We start from the raw sequence: 14159 nt of genomic DNA, 5'->3' as shown, positions 1-14159 counted from the left end.
TTCTTGGTTGTAACTCGGAGTTTCACGCACCATGCGTGAAACTCCGAGTTACAACCAAGAAAGAGTTCCAGTACTACCAAAACTATTACGCTCTGCCACTGCGGTATAGAGCACTGTCTTAGCAGATTGATACTCACCGAGTTATATATATATATATATATATATATATATATATATATATATATATATATATATATATATATATATATATATATATATATATATATATATATATATATACACACACACACACACACACACACATATATATATATATATATATATATATATATATATATATATATATATATACATGTGTATATATATATATATATATATATATATATATATATATATATATATATATATATCGTGATCATTATGCAATTGAATCATCGTAGATGTTCCCTTTGAAAACACCCGGTGACTCAATGAGAGCCTATGTGCCTATTTGTGAGCGTATGGTAATTTTGTGGGTGTAACTGCCACATCATTTCACAAAAGAGATAGTTTAATCAATCAACTCGAAGCTTACTAGAAACAACACTTTTTTCAATTGTCAAAACCATTTTGGTGGTATCAGGCACAGAAAGAACCACGTCATTCTTTCACGTTATTACTTTAATGGTGGTGCGTTTTTCAAGTCACAGTTTAGCAATAAACTTTCGTATGGCAGAGTTGGGAGAGAATGTTAAAACTTTGATTTTCACGACGTTTGAGCGCACCACACTGCATGGCAAATTTATATAGAGTGCATCCTTTATCGTCTACCTTTTGTAGGCCACAATTGCAATGCATCTCACAAGCAAAGTGGTTGTGTAAATACTGGCTACTTTTACCGAAAGTCACCAATTCTGAGAAATCCGACAAGACCTGATGCAGTGACTGACCACAAAGTTGTTATGACAACGGTGAATACTGAAACTCCTACGAGTAAAACAACAGCGATGTCAAAAGAAATGAGCGTCGACAGTGCAGTTACTTCGAACAAGCTTACCGCAGCCACATCCGAACAAACCACTAGTACTCTCAACAGCACAACGGTTGGTGAAATAATCGACCTAACCACTAGTACTATGATAACTGATCCGTTGACAAACTTTCCTACATATAAGATGGAACCATCAACCCATATATCTGATGAGATGGTCACGACAGCAATAACGTCTGACCCGCCCATGACAACAACGATGACTAGTCCACTGACTACACATGGTAAGTGATAACATTATGATTGGATACAACCACACCTTCTTCAAGTAGATGGTACATGTGTATATCAATAGCATAGACGATTCGTGCCACCGGAATAGAAAGTGATGTTCTTTCGAGGGAGAGGTACTGTATGTTTGCCCATCGAATGGGTGTAAATGTGACTTAATTCGAAAAATGGAGATATATCGTTTTTAACTTTACAGACCGTGTATATAATTATTTAAATCTTGTATGATATAATTAACTTTTGATATATATATATATATATATATATATATATATATATATATATATATATATATATATATATATATATATATATATATATATATATATATATATATGAAGTCAGTGGTAAGATTTGTCCGTAGTACAGTGCTCGATACGTCTGCACGCAGAGCGGAGTATATGTTGAGGGCAGAAGAAAATCAAGTCGGGTTTTTCGTCTCTACAAGCCTGTTTCGTGAGTAAATCACTCGTCAGGAGATGTTGATGTACATCACCATCTCCTGACGAGTGATTTACTCACGAAACAGGCTTGTAGAGACGAAAAACCCGACTTGATTTTCTTCTACCCTCAACATATATATATATATATATATATATATATATATATATATATATATATATATATATATATATATATATATATAACTCGATGAGTATCAATCTGCTAAGACAGTGCTCTATACCGCAGTGGCAGAGCGTAATAGTTTATATATATATATATATATATATATATATATATATATATATATATATATATATATATATATATATATATATATATATATACCGCAGTGGCAGAGCGTAATAGTTTTGGTAGTACTGGAACTCTTTCTTGGTTGTAACTCGGAGTTTCACGCACCATGCGTGAAACTCCGAGTTACAACCAAGAAAGAGTTCCAGTACTACCAAAACTATTACGCTCTGCCACTGCGGTATAGAGCACTGTCTTAGCAGATTGATACTCACCGAGTTATATATATATATATATATATATATATATATATATATATATATATATATATATATATATATATATATATATATATATATATATATATATACATATATATATACACACACACACACACACACACACATATATATATATATATATATATATATATATATACATGTGTATATATATATATATATATATATATATATATATATATATATATATATATATATATATGTTGAGGGTAGAAGAAAATCAAGTCGGGTTTTTCGTCTCGACAAGCCTGTTTCGTGAGTAAATCACTCGTCAGGAGATGTCAACATATATATATATATACATATATATATATATGAATTTACAAATACATATACATATGATAACGGGGTTAACTCAATATTGTCATGCTTGAAGCTAGATTCAGTTGTAAATATCAAGTGTTACAATATTAATAGTATTTCATAAATATATATATCATGTATTCAAAACTGCTATGTGCTACACATATTAAAGTGGCCAATTGTACGAATTTGTTACGTTTGACGTCCCTCTATATATCTGTCTGTCACACTCGATCTCTCGCTCCTTCACCTATCCATCCATCCATCCACTCACTCACTCACTCACTCACTCACTCAGCCACCCACCCACCCACCGTCTGTTTGCCCGTCCATCCATCCGTCTGTCTGTGTCTGTCTGTCTGCCTGTCCTGCCGTCCGTCCTTGTCTGTCTGTCTGTCTGTCTGTCTGTCTGTCTGTCTGTCTGTCTGTCTGTCTGTCTGTCTGTTTGTCCGTCCGTCGGTCCGTCTGTCTGTCTGTCTGTCTGTCTGTCTGTCTGTCTGTCTGTCTGTCTGTCTGTCTGTCTGTCTGTCTGTCTGTCTGTCTGAATGGAAATAATTTAACAATAAGTTATTATTAGTTTTTCTTTGATTCCCATTACACAGATTACACAGAGCTGGTGAGATTCTTTCATGCTGAAGGCCCTGGTGGGCGGTATACTCTGACGTTCTATGAGGCAGTAAACAAATGCATAAGCCGTGGTGCCCAAATTGCTACTCCTTATAACATGTATGAGGCTTGGCAAAATGGCTATGAAATGTGCAGAGCTGGTTGGTTGTCTGATGGTAGCGTTAGATACCCAATGCAGAGAGTTGATATCTCATGCCATAATCAAATTGGAATCATTAATTGGGGATTCCGCTCTAAGTATGGAAGATATGACGTCTACTGTTGCAGGCCTTAGTCACGGGAGGCGAGGAGATACGAACCACACACACACACACACACACACACACACACACACACACACACACACACACACACACACACACACACATACACACTGCATACATACATACATACATACATACATACATACATACATACATACATACATACATACATACATACGCTCTAAACATTTTGACGCTTGGGACGCGTCGCATGTGTTCACTTTGGTCTGGTTTCCAAAACACATGCGTTCTAGTTTTCTTTCTGAACACACAATGCATTCACTAAAGTGTTACAATTAAGTGTTCTGGTAAGTGTTCAAACTGAACACATACTAGAGCCCGAAAATCAGGACTGTTGGTATCACAGGCACTTGAACCAATACCTATGGAAATATGAATAAAATAGTATACTGTACACCTATTACGCCAATGTCCATCTTTGAATGTAAGAGAAGAGCAAACATCTTGAGTATGTATACTATACTAGTGGTATATAGGGAAGGTATGTAAGTTTCCCAAAGGCAAAACATCATCCGTCGTCTGCACCATTTTTTCAACCATCTCTCCGTTAAATTCAACAAAAATGATGATAACACCATGCTTTCTAGAAACCAACACACTTATATTTAATAAAACCTACCATCAATTGTCAAGTTTTTCCCTGGAAGGTGTACATTTTGCACGTTGCATTTTTACGACCTCTTGTTATCAGATACCACACTTGGCATTGTTTGTTTGAATTTCCAAAGCGTGTAATCGTTTATCACTAGTAGAAAAAAATAGTACAGTTTACGACATTTTCCGTACTATAGTTCAGATTGAGTTCAATTCTGTACTTTTATGCTGATGAGGTGGACGTTTCTGTACTTTCCCATTAGCGCCTGTCTAATCGGATTATACTCGATCTGAAAAATAGTTCAGATTGCGAGTCGGAAGTGATTTGAATACATATGCATTTAGTTCAGAATATATTCATGAGTTCACCCCCATAACCGGGCAGTAAACAAATGAATATTCAAATCTATCTCGCCTGCATGTGATTCAAGGCGTGTACACTAATTGTTTGACCCACAGAAAACTAACAGTAACACTATTTAGTTAGTTAGTTGTCTGTGTTTGACCACATGAAGGCGGAGGGGGAGGGTGCAAAAGAAAAGGGTTACACACATGTACAGTGTATGATATGATGAGAGCTACATTTAATGTACATGTACATACGAACTGACATGTATACGTACATGTACAACTACGCTAGCATGTAAACGTTAGCAAAAACTCTTACTACTACCTCAGACCACTAAAATACTAGAGTGGTCTGAGCTACTACTACTTGCAAAAAGTATTTACAAGCATTTCCATGTAGGTCAATGAAATATCACCTATGTGGGTTATACTTCAATAGTCGGTCAAACAGCGTAAAGGTCTACATTCTACAATGATAAATACATTCGATGTTAGTCAAAGAGGACAACAATGACAGACATGATTGGTCAACTCGGTGCGATCTAAGATGAATTCACGGTGTATATTTGGTTACGTCGCCTTTGAATTGATGATGATGACGACTCGTCCGACCTAGACTGTTCTGGTCCAGTTTCAAGTGAAAGTCAGAATTATCACGGTGCCATTGATTATACTAACTGTGATGAAACTCGCCCACTCTAGTCGCTATGACTTCATTAGCCCCAAAATGCAAGAACTTAATAATGGTATTGTAAATCGAAGTTCATGCATGCTCTGACTGTCGCCTGTTTTTTGTTTTCTTACATTTTATACAATTTTGAATTGTTAGCTTTGTATTTCCTGCATTAATGTTGAAAACTGGTCTTTTTACTGTGCGTCTTCAATGCGCAGGTAAAATAGTGTGTTAATCTAGCATCGTGAGTACGCGCTCGCTTATGGTTTTGCATACCTTGGACTGCCTGTCATTCAGTATTGTTTTAGCCTACAATTTATTTCTAATGAAAAATGGTCTGTAAAGGGACTGCTTTAGTTGTCACAGTGCCTTTGTGGATTTATAAATCGATTTATGACAAGTGAGTCTACCTATTTTTTTCCGACCCACTCAGTCAAGGAGTGCGATACACCAATCACCGTGTATTTAGCTTTGTATACAGTGTATGGATAATAGCAAGTTTCGGGACTGAAAAATCATAAATTGTTTGTTAGACTTATTTTTTATTCAATGTAATCTGGGTTGATTGGGAATTTTCAGATATCAGGATTTAAACCTCGGATTTCAACTCAGAAAGGCTATATTTTTTGCCTCAGTCTGAATTATATTAGTAGAACTCTCACCAACGTTCCCAATGTGAAGTGATCTGAAAGTTGGTGAGAGGTCCTCACGTTGGATTGCAGCACTGCATGTTCTTGCCGAGAAGATAAAGAGGTGTAGTAATTATGGTTTAAAACTGACTTTTACAAACGCCAGTCGTGTAGGGTCTATGATTTTTTATGTTGTGGATGAATGCGGCACTTTGATCTGAACCTCAGACCACTATAATAGGAACAGACTAGAATCGCTTTTTGTTTTAGGTGTGAATGGGGCTCTAAACCCATCTTCTCTGTCGTGCATGGTTACCCTTCAAACCTGCTTCAAGCCGAACGTTGTGCAAAACGATACTTCGTGTCTTTACGGGTTTTTTTTGCAATTCTGTTTTAGTGGCCTGAGTCTGAACAAGTGTTCATACAGTACAGCAAAGTCCCACCAACAAAATCCATAGCAATAGATGCAGGAAAACCTCAGTATGGGCGACGGTGAAATCATGGTGTTAATTCTAAAACTTTTGAAAGCAAGAACATATGTTTGTGCAACTTTTGTATTAAAACCATACCATTCCAATTCAAGGACAACGATTTTGTTCAGAAATGGTGGTAGGACTATAATCCTTCCTACCTCCTTCCTTCCTACCTCCATAGTTCAAAACCGCTGATCGTAACTGCATGGTACAGCGCATCTACATTTATAGCAATAGATGCAGGAAAACCTCAGTATGGGCGACGGTGAAATCATGGTGTTAATTCTAAAACTTTTGAAAGCAAGAACATATGTTTGTGCAACTTTTGTATTAAAACCATACCATTCCAATTCAAGGACAACGATTTTGTTCAGAAATGGTGGTAGGACTATAATCCTTCCTACCTCCTTCCTTCCTACCTCCATAGTTCAAAACCGCTGATCGTAACTGCATGGTACAGCGCATCTACATTTATTTCTGAGTTACGGAGGGCATTATTTGATAAGTGCTCAATTCGTCCCTGTATTAGATCTTGTATAGTCATAATATTACAAAGATATGTGATTGTTGTGATCATTTCATTTGCTCATTATGTATTCAAGTGTAGTCAAATTTTCTTAGGTGTATGAGCAACTTTACTTCACCAATAAATTCTACTTTCTCACGAGTATTGTAAAATAACATGGCTATAATATGATACTACATAGCACGTTTTAGACGTATTTGCATATCAATGTCATCTTCAAATTTTCTTGAAGAATTCTTCATCCAGATACTCTAACATACCTGCACACCAAATGTCAGCCCATTCAATCGATTAGTTTTGCGGCTGTCATTCATTTTTACTTTGAATTCTTTTAATTACAAAACAAATGACAGTTTTTGACCCCAAAAATGACCAAAAACAGAAAATTGAAAATATCTTGCTGTCATAAACAAATATGAATAGACTTCTCGATAAAATTCCATTTACTCATTGGGAACATCGAACGTACAATGTCAAAAAGTCGCACTGGCGCAAAGTATCATGGGAAAACTTCCTTTGGCACACCTCACTTAGGAAATATAGCCGCAACAAAAAAGTTAATACTGGGATCATGTCTTTTTAAATTTAGCCTTTACCTTATAGAATAGAAGTATCAAAAGTGTATGCACTAACAAGTATCTGTGGTTTGTGCAAACATGCCAAATCGCTGATGATTGTTAAACAACAAAACTTTGCATACCATTGTCATTAATAATTCTACGTTTTACTTCTGAATCAGTTCTAAACACTTACGATTGAAATGATCGTCAACGATACGCTGATTTGTAGTTGAGGGTAATTAAAAATATTTTACAATGACGATTTCGACCATTAGCCGATGGAGGTGACCCCAACCAAACCTGTCACAAGATGTAAACTTGCACACTTTTTTGTGTCAATATGTCTGTTCTGGTCAGTCTGTTTTGGGAATTTATGGTACATTCACTGTCGCAGTTTTCAGCCAGGGTCACGTTATTCGACGATTACTATTTGGATAAACACTGCAAAAAAGTAACACCCGTCATTGTTGCTTAGACATTTTCCTAGGGTCTTTTTCAACATGATTTATAGTAAGAAGTAACTTTGTTGATGGTGTAGTCACTGAATTTATAACCCTACATCGATGACTTAGTAATTGAACACGCAAATGAATTATCATGAACACTGATCTACTACCGATCCGACCCTGGGATTGGATCACAATTCATGGCGTCGCTTGCCAGTCTATGTCTTGGTCACGCAAACGTGAACACTCTGATATCTGAAACACTTCTTTGCTCCAGATACGCACCTTTTTTTCATGGAAAATGTCATATAGTTTGAAGTAAGCTGGGAGAAAATATTAATGAGATATTTGTAGATTTAAATAAGAGTGAAATGGTAGTCAAGTGATTTTGAACCATCTCCGTGTATTTTGCTTTAGCGAAAACACTGACAACTACTAGTATGTGATCGCCGATATTAGTTCTCGCAAAACCAATATACCACAACATTAGTGTTGAATCTTTTGTACGAATGCCTGAGCATGACAAAATATCCGAAGAAAACAGCGAGGGTTGTTGGCTGAGCCGGTATCCGAAAATCAAATGAAGTCTGTTTGAAAACTGCGACTGTGAGTGTATAGTTGATGATTCAAGGACGGTTGCCTATTAAAGACACATCGGTTTGTTCATGGAGGTAGAAAAGACGTGTTCCTACCTCCATGGTTTGTTCAAAAATGGAGGTAGGCTACCTCGAATATTCAAAGTTATCAGTTTTGAATCTGTGTTGCTATTGTTGACCATTACTCACATACCAGTCCCTCACCCTCTTAGAAGTACAACTGCGAAACTTCAAAGATTATCTACAAGGTTGTGAACTTTGTAGCAAGCAAGGTGGGGGTTATAGGAAGGTGTCATCTCTTTGACACTTACAATGTGGTGATTGTTAACTGCCCTCACTTCGTTTTATTTTGTCATTTTTTTAGCTTTAAGTTGACGACATACCACCTTCCATGCAAAGATTCTGTTTTTAACAAAACCAATAGGTAGAGGTATTATTTGTATTTTTTGTATCGCGTTTAACTTTCAGCGATACCAATTTTACTGAAGTTCAAATTGGTCATTAGCTGAAATTTTCACACAGCAATCTATTTAAATCCTACCGGCATAAGTATTACAGTGTTGTTGTGTTAGTTGTCTGTGGTTTTTGCGTAGTAGAAAGTAACAGCACTACGTCCTCTTTGTCCTACATTATCGGCCTGCAAAAGGCATTTCAAGTTCAATTATTTCAACTTATTCTTTGTATAGTGGGTAATGTCAATCAAGGTATGGGTTTATTGATTTCTGTTCATTTCTTGCCACCTGCGAAGGGGTCACGTGAGAATCACTTTTGACAATGCACATTGCTTGTCCTTATGCCAGGGGACAGTCTTAGTGGTAGAAAAGCAGTAGAGTATGACAGTTAATACAATTAATACCATATACAATTAATTTGTAGGTGAGGTTGCGACCAAGTAGGGAAAAATGTCAGTCATTACCAGTGAATGGCTCACACCTAAACGACTACAAACGTTTGTCGAGACTTAAGCTTACTGATAAACAGCTAGCTACTCAATGACAACCTAATATACTGCCAAAAACATTCGGCCTTATCAATGGCGACGTACTGACTGCTCGAACTTCTGGACTTACTCAAGGCCTCGCCCGGTCGTCAAATTGCAAAGAACAATGAAGAACAGCTGAACACCTTCCTGTGGTCATCTGTTCCTTTCCGTACCGACTCTCAATTGTTTTGCTGTGTTTACTTGTATATCTTTAATAACAATAGTTTTTTAACTAACACCAATGTTCTTCCACTTTCTTTGCTTTCAAAGTCAGTCACTTACTGTAACAGTTGTAGCTTAACTTGCCAGTCAAAGACAGCCATCCTCAACTGGACACACAGCATGACAACAAAGATATACCAGAAAATCATGACGTTTTGAATCATATCATTCGGCCCCCAACCCTGTTTTTGACAATTAAAAAATGCTCTACTACCCATCACAGCCAGTATCAATCAGACTTTTTCCATATATTATATTCCACCCTAACTTAACCCATATGACCGCCCCATTTATAACTCGTATGTCCGGACATGAACATGATTGGCTTTTCGCTGACCAAGGGGTGTGAGACCATATGTGGAAGTGGGGGATAAGCTTATCAAATATGACCGTAGTTCCATGTAAATTAAAACTTATAGTTATGCTTATAGTCGTTACGTTTTCAGTTTATTGTGGTACCCGCTTGATGCTTTCTCTGAAGATGCCGACGGGATCAGTCTAAAATTCAGTTCTGGTGTATAAACTGCAATGTATCACACATATCATGACTCTCACTATCCAATCCATCGGCTATACACAAGGACTATACTGACTGTTTTCTATCCAGCACGAAATAAATTGAGAATACGTGGAACTTATATGTACATGAACAGTAGCTCCGACAACTCTGACAAGTCTCTATATACCCCACCAGGCCTCTTTGCTGGAGTTCGCGGAGCGTGTGTTGTCAGTGCTAATCTCGTCTAGTTCCTATCACCGTGTTCCTAAACAGTATCGTTACCATTTACACCTCCACTCACTAATAGAGAGGACCCTCTCTATTGTCTATGGTTTAGTTAGATACCAATTGGCATCTGGACTAGAGCTAATCACGAGTCCATCACAACGTGCATGCATCATTTTGTGATGTCCGCATTTTGGACATTGAAGTAAATGATTTTACATTTCTGAGTCTCATTCTGTATTTTTCCACTGTTCTATATGTGGTAGCTACTACTTTTGGCACAATTAAAAAAAAAAGATGTTACGAAGACGAAAAAAAATATAATCGAGATGCACGATAAACATTTTTGGAAAAAAGTCACATAAATGACTGCAGTATCGATATTTTTAATTGGCATGATTGAAGACTTTAAAAAATGAATGATGATAAAAGTGAGATTTTGCCTCAGTGATGGTTTTTCTATACAAGCGATAACATCACGATACCGGGTACTTCACAAACATTATCTCACTGACTTCAAAACCATAGTGACTAAATCGTTTCATACAATTAGACGGCATGATGTTTTTTACGTCTCGCACAAGCATATACAATGGTACACTTTACCAAATTGTAATAGACCATGTAAATATTACATTGACCGATGCAGATCTTACTCGCGCAGGTTGGGTAGATTTATATGCTACGTTATGCCTTAGGCCTAAAAAATAACTGTTTGGTTTCTGTTACCCGACCCACCTAGTTTTTCACTGCCGACCCTTAACTTTTTTTTACGTGTTCTTGAAAAACTAACAAAATCGCGACAATTGTGAAGTCTCACGAGACATAGTGGATGCAGAAACTGACATCAACTTAAAAAGACAATATAAAACTGTTCCTCCAATCTGTAATGGTTGTACATCTAATGGAAAGAAGCCAATAACACAGAGATCATTTGGAAAAAATGGAAAACCAGAATTAGACACTCGCACATGAATAAAAATAAATCTACCTACCCCACCTATTTATTTATTTTGCCTAATCGGAACAACACAATTTTTTTAACAGGCCTATTTCCTAACTCAAGCTTAAATTATTGGACCCTTGTGAACCAAAAATGTGCGAAAATACAACGCCAAAATAGTAACGCTTTGCACGGTTTTCACACTGAGCAATACGATTAGATCATAGACAGTGAAGTTCTCCAGTGTCTCTGGTTAGACCGACAACAATGAAACCGTTAGCGGGATCTCAGAGTCATACTCATTCACATACAATTTTTTATGGCTGTTCACGTTGGTTAGCAACATCTCTGTCTTTGAGTTTGAATGAAATCGCTGCCATTCCCTACAGGAAACTGTTCTATGGAATTACATGCCAGGAGCGCTTTCAATATCATAGAATGTTTTGTTGATCTTTTTTTTTCTTTTTTTCTTTTTTTCTTTTTTTTTTTTTGGGGGGGGGTCGACAACTTTTACCAAGACAACCATTATATTAATCATTATAGTAACTACCTAGCATGGCTAATAGCCATACTGAGGTAGAACTGTAGATTGCTAAAATGTTATGGGTTGCTGGTTGTACACAACCTCAGCATATGCCACTTGACTTTCAGGCATTAATAGGTGGCAGAAATAGTCCGCACCAGGGCCGCTCTGTAGTCCGCATAAAAGGGTGACTAAGCCCAGACAATATTGTCCAGACCAGATTTGGAGGTGTGAACGCATTTAAAGCTGACTCGATCGGTTCTAAATCTTGGTGCATATTCATGAGGTCGACACCTAGAAAATGAACCATGTGTACATTTCTTTTGTCTTTTGTTAGTTAATTTATGCGGGTAAACTGTGTCTTCACTAACATTTTCCACTAAAAGTTTCAAAATTGTCTTGTTTTTTGAAGGACTACTATAATAATATTTCACCGCCCTTGCTTTATTGTCATATCAGGAAAGTCAAGAACTTGACAAAAGCTATTCAAAACAAAGTAATCAAAGTTGCAAAACCAAAATGGTGCCGTGGAGAGTTGTGTCTGGTCATGTTCTGATCATGCATGGATGTATTAGTGAGAATGGATCATGGAAGTATAACCCACGGTCTGATCTAGTAGCAGTATATCAACGACGAATCTACATTACAAACAAACAAACAAACAAACAAACAAACAAACAACACACACACACACACACACACACACACACGGTGATATTAAAAAGCACGCAACACAAAGGTTGGTTCACATCCCTCGCATCAGTACCGGTACCCATTCTACTGAGTTATAAATATAAATCACATTCTCAGCTACAACATTGAACTTGTATGATACAAAAATCTTCAGAATGTGCGGGCCATATTTTCACTATCGGCATTGGCAGTCACCATCACTGCCTTAAAAAAAATTAATACAGATAAATGGAAGCAAAAACAATCCTCTTGACGGTAGTTTAGTAGTCAATTATGAATTATGTAACGTTAAATAACGCTATTCAAATATTTCCCTCTATGCCTCCCATATACCGATAGTAAATCTTCAAACATCTATACAGACATGCGGACTTTGCTCCCTACTAGATACATCCATGTTTTACGTTACTTTCGTATTGCAAATTTAGCTGATGATGTCATGTCAAAGCCACGTGGTCTAAAAACCTGAATCTCCGTACATACATTTCGATATGAAATTATTTATCCGTGATGTTTAGAATTTTGGTCGGTCAATATAGTTTCAATGACCAAGTGTGACCCCCACTGATGTCTAAAGTACTAATATCAGTACCTGACCGGCCATGGCCATGGCCTTGTTTTTGTTTTTGATTTTCTTGATTCAATATTCAAATCTACGTAATGTCTGGTTTGTTAGGCCATAAATTCCAAGCATATTTACCATGATATCACAAATATAGACCAGTTACAGAAAGTAATAAGTGTCAGCAAAATACTGTAATATCGACACTGTTTCACGGATTTTAGGGACGCTGGTGCTTGGATTATTTTACGGTTGACATTACCTAGCCAGTAATATAAGGAGTAGTACATGGGTATTTTATCCCTGGACTCTGTTTATATCGAAATGGAATAAGCTGAAACAGTTCTTCTTTGAGCAGGAAATATGTTGTGATTATGGATATTATATATATATAATTGCCAACACATCGGCAACGAGAGTAATGACATTGACTATACGTAATATGTAAAGATGTAGTGTAAAATTGGAATACGGTCGTCAGGAACTAGATTAGGGTAGGGGGAGGCTCAGGAGAAAAATTGTTGTCACGGGAAAAAAACGAATTGGGACGTGCGTGAAAATTCGGATTGTCTGAAAGGGGCCCGGAGTCACGTACAAATATTTTGCTCATGAGTTGAACCAAATTTAACTCCAGGCTTGTAGAGACGAAAAACCCGACTTGATTTTCTTCTACCCTCAACATATATATATATATATATATATATATATATATATATATATATATATATATATATATATATATATATATATATATATATATATATATATATATATATATATATATATATATATATATATTTAGTCACCTGTTCAACTTTAACATTGTCAATAAAAAGGTCGGGCACTACTTTAGGGTTCTTCCTAAAGTCGACCTTTCGTCCAAGTAGTTTTCTTTACACCAAGTAACAAACCTATCAACTTCATCGAAATAAGTACGGTCAGAATTTGACAGGTCAACTAATGCAGAGTTATCAGAATATTTGATAAGTGGATTTGTATCGGTACCTGATGAGCAGTCATTTGTGTAAAGTGTAAATAGTTTGTGTGAGAGTATCGTGCTCTGTGAGGCACCCCTAAATGTTGAAAGGAAGGCTGAACTTAATTTTTGGTAGCGAACAAACTGGGAAAGGTTGACAAGAAAATCCATTATCCAGAGGATGAGTTTGGGGTTAACGTTTAAATAACTAAGTTTATGAGCCATCATGTTTGGTTGACTTCTGTTAACGACTGATGAAAA

Source organism: Glandiceps talaboti, chromosome 8 (genome assembly GCF_964340395.1).
Source record: "Glandiceps talaboti chromosome 8, keGlaTala1.1, whole genome shotgun sequence".
In the NCBI taxonomy this organism is placed as follows: domain Eukaryota; kingdom Metazoa; phylum Hemichordata; class Enteropneusta; family Spengelidae; genus Glandiceps; species Glandiceps talaboti.
Note: the sequence above shows the minus strand (reverse complement) of the source record.